Raw genomic sequence first — 7,500 nt, 5'->3', positions numbered from 1 at the left:
TATATATGGCATTTATATGCCATATCCATACAATGCATTCACATTTCAATGTATATTTACTTGTTATACATTATTATGCCTTATAGGTATTATACCTATAAGCCATATCCATACGATTCACTTATATAAATATATGTATATTTTTCTATACATAATTTTTTTTTACTTTTGTATGGATTTCTATGCATATCCATAGTTTATATGGATATGCTTGGCGTTCTATATAGTATTGACAAATTCATATGCATAACATAAGTTTTGACCAATACGAGGAGGGGCCCGCCAACGACCACCTCCCTATAGTAGTTTTTTACCCCACGCACTATTGCGTGCCTGTTTACAGTACTAGTGCCAGCTATCACTAGGTTTATATATCGTGTTTCAGTGATATATGGGTAAATTCTACCATTTATTCTTATGTATATGGCATTTCTATGCCATATTTATACAATCCATTCATATCTTAATGTATATTTATTATATTATACATTATTATGCCTTATAGGTATTATACCTATAAGCCATATCCATACGATTCATTCACTAGTGCCGCCCCTCACTAGGTTTATAATTGTTATATCATTGATATACAATTTATTTCTATATATATGGCATTTATATGCCATATCCATACAATGCATTCACATTTCAATGTATATTTACTTGTTATACATTATTATGCCTTATAGGTATTATACCTATAAGCCATATCCATACGATTCACTTATATAAATATATGTATATTTTTCTATACATAATTTTTTTTTACTTTTGTATGGATTTCTATGCATATCCATAGTTTATATGGATATGCTTGGCGTTCTATATAGTATTGACAAATTCATATGCATAACATAAGTTTTGACCAATACGAGGAGGGGCCCGCCAACGACCACCTCCCTATAGTAGTTTTTTACCCCACGCACTATTGCGTGCCTGTTTACAGTACTAGTGCCAGCTATCACTAGGTTTATATATCGTGTTTCAGTGATATATGGGTAAATTCTACCATTTATTCTTATGTATATGGCATTTCTATGCCATATTTATACAATCCATTCATATCTTAATGTATATTTATTATATTATACATTATTATGCCTTATAGGTATTATACCTATAAGCCATATCCATACGATTCATTCACTAGTGCCGCCCCTCACTAGGTTTATAATTGTTATATCATTGATATACAATTTATTTCTATATATATGGCATTTATATGCCATATCCATACAATGCATTCACATTTCAATGTATATTTACTTGTTATACATTATTATGCCTTATAGGTATTATACCTATAAGCCATATCCATACGATTCACTTATATAAATATATGTATATTTTTCTATACATAATTTTTTTTTACTTTTGTATGGATTTCTATGCATATCCATAGTTTATATGGATATGCTTGGCGTTCTATATAGTATTGACAAATTCATATGCATAACATAAGTTTTGACCAATACGAGGAGGGGCCCGCCAACGACCACCTCCCTATAGTAGTTTTTTACCCCACGCACTATTGCGTGCCTGTTTACAGTACTAGTGCCAGCTATCACTAGGTTTATATATCGTGTTTCAGTGATATATGGGTAAATTCTACCATTTATTCTTATGTATATGGCATTTCTATGCCATATTTATACAATCCATTCATATCTTAATGTATATTTATTATATTATACATTATTATGCCTTATAGGTATTATACCTATAAGCCATATCCATACGATTCATTCACTAGTGCCGCCCCTCACTAGGTTTATAATTGTTATATCATTGATATACAATTTATTTCTATATATATGGCATTTATATGCCATATCCATACAATGCATTCACATTTCAATGTATATTTACTTGTTATACATTATTATGCCTTATAGGTATTATACCTATAAGCCATATCCATACGATTCACTTATATAAATATATGTATATTTTTCTATACATAATTTTTTTTTACTTTTGTATGGATTTCTATGCATATCCATAGTTTATATGGATATGCTTGGCGTTCTATATAGTATTGACAAATTCATATGCATAACATAAGTTTTGACCAATACGAGGAGGGGCCCGCCAACGACCACCTCCCTATAGTAGTTTTTTACCCCACGCACTATTGCGTGCATGTTTACAGTACTAGTGCCAGCTATCATTAGGTTTATATATCGTGTTTCAGTGATATATGGGTAAATTCTACCATTTATTCTTATGTATATGGCATTTCTATGCCATATTTATATAATTCATTCATATCTTAATTTATATTTATTATATTATACATTATTATGCCTTATAGGTATTATACCTATAAGCCATATCCATACGATTCATATACTAGTGCAGCCCCTCACTAGGTTTATATATCTCATTTTAATTATATATTGGTAAATTCTATTATTTATTCTTGTGTATATGGCACTTATATGCCGCCATATCTATAAAAATGCATTTATATTTCAATGTATATTTTCTATATTATACATTATTATGCCTTAAAAAGTTATTATACCTACCATAAGGCGATATCCATACGATTCATTTATATAAAAGATATATGTATAATTTTCTATACATAATTTTTTTTTATGAATATATGGGTTTCCTAAGCATATCCATATAATACATTTAGTTTTATATGGATTAGATTGGTCTTCTTTATTGTATTGCCAAACTCATATTGATAAAATAAGTTTTGAACAATAAGAGGATCAGCCGCCAACCAACCAACCACTGCTACCATTGGAGGAACATATACTTACTTTTTATATGTCCTCTTACTTGAATGGTCCTCTCTTTACTTGAAAATTTCATTACCATAGGAATCTATTTATACATGGAATATGATTTCCACTACTTTTTCGCGTCACTAATAATTAATATGACGATACAGACTTGCTACCATAACATAAGTCTTGAACAATAATAGGAGCAGCCGCCAACCAACCACCAACCAACCAACCACTGCTACCATTGATAGTAATTTTATATGTCCTCTTTAGTTGAATTTCAATACCATAGGAATATTTATACATGGAATATGTTTTGCCACTACTTTTTCGCGTCACTAATAATATGACGATACAGTCTTGCTACCATAACATAAGTTTTGAACAATAAGAGGAGCAGACACACCAACCAACCAACCGCGCTGCTACCATTATATATACTTATATTTATATAAGTCCTCTTTACTTGAATGGCCTCTTTACTTGAATTTCAATACCATAGGAATATTTATTTATACATGGAATATGTTTTGCCACTACTTTTTCGCGTCACTAATAATATGACGATATAGACTTGCTACCATAACATAAGTTTTGAACAATAAGAGGAGCAGACACCAACCAACCAACCGCTGCTACCATTGAATGAACCATATATACAAACTTTTATATATGTCCTCTTTACTTGAATTTTAATACCATAGGAATATTTATACATGGAATATGTTTGCCACTTTATCATCGCGTCACTAATAAGATGACGATACATTTTGTTTGTTCAATATTTACTTATATATTGATGTTTCCAATTTAGGTCTTTTATATTTCTTCTTCCCTACCTTACACACCACAAACAAAGTGGCGTGCGATGCTGCAAGCAAGCATAATGATTATGCCCGCTTGCAACATCTTTATTATCGAATCATCAAGCAAAGGATAAGCTTCAGTGGATCGCAGTATGGCAGCTGCTCAACCACTTACAACACCTTGCCTGTTACAAAAGTCGTTTACAATTGATTCTAGGCTTTGTCATTGTATTAAATAATGCTTTTATATGTAACTAGCGCGGCATCAGGTGATCAAAGATCCTCCCAATTTACTATGTTACAAATTACATTGGCATCACATCCATTGTCGTTTATAAAGTAAATTATAAACTTTAAATGGTTTAGAAGCCATACAATGCAAATTGCCCCTTATTTATCATTGCAGTCCAGCACGGATACGACCTTAGAGGCGTTCAGGCATAATCCAACGGACGTAGCGTCATACCACTGTTCGCTCGAACAAGTATTGTGCCATTGGTCCGTACCTGCGGTTCCTCTCGTACTACGCAGGAATGCTGTCGCAACAACGTTTTGTCATTAGTAGGGTAAAACTAACCTGTCTCACGACGGTCTAAACCCAGCTCACGTTCCCTTGCATGGGTGAACAATCCAACGCTTGGTGAATTTTGCTTCACAATGATAGGAAGAGCCGACATCGAAGGATCAAAAAGCGACGTCGCTATGAACGCTTGGCCGCCACAAGCCAGTTATCCCTATGGTAACTTTTCTGACACCTCTTGTTAAAAACTCTTTAAACCAAAAGGATCGATAGGCCGAGCTTTTGCTGTCCCTGTGTGTACTGAACACCGAGATCAAGTCAGCATTTGCCCTTTTGCTCTATGTGTGGTTTCTGTCCGCACTGAGCTGGCCTTGGGACACCTCCGTTATTATTTGAGAGATGTACCGCCCCAGTCAAACTCCCTACCTGGCAATGTCCTTGAATTGGATCATACCTGAGTAATTGGAGTTATACCAAATTTTCAAATCAAAAATACATAAATGCACCGTTTTATTAAAGAATTTGTTTGCGATTATATAACAAACTCGTGATACTTTGATCAAGAAGCTTGCATCAAAACCCAATACCATAAGATATAATAAATATATCCGTATAATGGCTAGGAAATGATACACGTTCCATTTAATCAAGTAAGTAAGGAAACAATAAGAGTAGTGGTATTTCATTGGCGATACCAAACCGAAGTCTAATATCTCCCACTTATTCTACACCTCTTATGTCTCCTTACACTGCCAGATTAGAGTCAAGCTCAAAAGGGTCTTCTTTCCCCGCTAATTATTCCAAGCCCGTTCCCTTGGCTGTGGTTTCGCTAGATAGTAGATAGGGACAGTAGGAATCTCGTTAATCCATTCATGCGCGTCACTAATTAGATGACGAGGCATTTGGCTACCTTAAGAGAGTCATAGTTACTCCCGCCGTTGACCCGCGCTTACTTGAATTTCTTCACTTTGACATTCAGAGCACTGGGCAGAAATCACATTGTGTCAACACCCGCTAGGGCCATCACAATGCTTTGTTTTAATTAGACAGTCGGATTCCCCAAGTCCGTGCCAGTTCTGAATTGATTGTTAATTGATAATCGTTATAATTAATAAGAACTAATTGGTTTAACCCAATTAGTATTCTTAAAAATTTTAGCAAGAAAGTTCCACAATTGGCTACGTAACTAAACTATCCGGGGAACAAGTGACCAACATAAATGCCAGACACTCTATTTACCCAGAACGAGCACATAAACCATGTTATTGTTTCCCAATCAAGCCCGACTATCTCAATCTTCAGAGCCAATCCTTATCCCGAAGTTACGGATCTAATTTGCCGACTTCCCTTACCTACATTATTCTATCGACTAGAGACTCTTCACCTTGGAGACCAGCTGCGGATATTGGTACGGCCTGTTGAGAAGTTTGCGTGTCCCCACCATAAATTTTCAAGGTCCGAGGAGAAAATATCGACACAACAGTATATGTCATGCTCTTCTAGCCCATCTACCATATCTCTCTGCGAAAGACTTCCATGGTAGTACGGCTATAAAACAGAAAAGAAAACTCTTCCGATATCTCTCGACGGCTTCTTTATGGTCGTTCCTGTTGCCAGGATGAGCACGAGGCCCATATTTAATAACAAACGGATACTCAACAGGTTACGGAATTGGAACCGTATTCCCTTTCGTTCAAAATTATTCAAGTATATTAATTAGCTTGATTTATATAATATAATTATATTTGTATGGCATTTGTGTTTTACTTGAAAATTTTCGGCTTTCGCCTTGAACTTAGGACCGACTAACTCGTGATCAACCACTGTTCACACGAAACCCTTCTCCACTTCAGTCCTCCAAGGTCTCATTCGATTATTTGCTACTACCACCAAGATCTGTACCAATGGCAGCTCCATGCAGGCTTACGCCAAACACTTCTACGCATACCATTGTACCTTCCTACTCACTAAAGTTTCAAAATTTATATCACAAGTAATATAAATCATCTACTTTAGCGGTAATGTATAGGTATACAACTTAAGCGCCATCCATTTTAAGGGCTAGTTGCTTCGGCAGGTGAGTTGTTACACACTCCTTAGCGGATTTCGACTTCCATGATCACCGTCCTGCTGTTTTAAGCAACCAACGCCTTTCATGGTATCTGCATGAGTTGTTAATTTGGGCACCGTAACATTACGTTTGGTTCATCCCACAGCGCCAGTTCTGCTTACCAAAAGTGGCCCACTGGGCACATTATATCATAACCTTGAACTTCATATCAAGAAAGTTAAGGTTCTTACCCATTTAAAGTTTGAGAATAGGTTAAGATCGTTTCGACCCTAAGGCCTCTAATCATTCGCTTTACCAGATAAGATTATTTTATATAACATTAAAATGCACCAGCTATCCTGAGGGAAACTTCGGAAGGAACCAGCTACTAGATGGTTCGATTGGTCTTTCGCCCCTATACTCAATTCTGACAATCGATTTGCACGTCAGAACTGTTTCGGTCTTCCATCAGGGTTTCCCCTGACTTCAACCTGATCAAGTATAGTTCACCATCTTTCGGGTCACAGCATATATGCTCAAGGTACGTTCCAGTTAGAGGCATAAATAATATAAATATCATTATACATAACTATATAGAACGCCCCGGGATTGTGTTAATTAGCTATAAATAGTTAAAAAACTAATCCCATTATTAGTCAAGTTAATTACGCTATTAGGTTTATATCCCAATAACTTGCACATATGTTAGACTCCTTGGTCCGTGTTTCAAGACGGGTCCCGAAGGTATCCTGAATCTTTCGCATTGTTAATCATACAAGTGCATATAATAAACACAAAAATCAATGATAATTATGCCATTATATAATTCCGAAAAATTAACGCACTGTATTCATATAAATCTATCAGCACTTTATCAAATTAATAACATTTATTCTGTGTTAAAATGCAAGCAAATTAATTTGAATAAACTATAAGTTATATTTTATGATAAATTTTGTATGCTAATAGATTACAATGTCCTTATATGGAAAAAATGCACACTATTATCATAATATTGTTTAAATATTACAATTTTAATGATGAATTTTCCATAACGGATATTCAGGTTCATCGGGCTTAACCTCTAAGCAGTTTCACGTACTGTTTAACTCTCTATTCAGAGTTCTTTTCAACTTTCCCTCACGGTACTTGTTTACTATCGGTCTCATGGTTATATTTAGTTTTAGATGGAGTTTACCACCCACTTAGTGCTGCACTATCAAGCAACACGACTCTTTGGAAACATCATCTAGTAATCATTAACGTTATACGGGCCTGGCACCCTCTATGGGTAAATGGCCTCATTTAAGAAGGACTTAAATCGTTAATTTCTCATACTAGAATATTGACGCTCCATACACTGCATCTCACATTTGCCAT

The 7,500-nt window shown here is 35.0% G+C and overlaps 1 non-coding gene across 1 annotated transcript in view; it reads right to left on the bottom strand.

The window, feature by feature from the left end:
* Positions 1-3,661: 3,661 nt before the first annotated feature.
* Positions 3,662-7,500, bottom strand: part of LOC119559312 — a 3,971-nt gene continuing 132 nt past the window's right edge. Inside the window, exon 1 of the ribosomal RNA XR_005220715.1 lies at positions 3,662-7,500. This exon is cut by the window's right edge and continues 132 nt beyond it. This is a non-coding gene — a ribosomal RNA (large subunit ribosomal RNA).

The sequence above is a fragment of the Drosophila subpulchrella genome, unplaced genomic scaffold (assembly GCF_014743375.2).
Source record: "Drosophila subpulchrella strain 33 F10 #4 breed RU33 unplaced genomic scaffold, RU_Dsub_v1.1 Primary Assembly Seq203, whole genome shotgun sequence".
In the NCBI taxonomy this organism is placed as follows: domain Eukaryota; kingdom Metazoa; phylum Arthropoda; class Insecta; order Diptera; family Drosophilidae; genus Drosophila; species Drosophila subpulchrella.
This window is presented reverse-complemented; position numbering and strand designations above follow the sequence as displayed.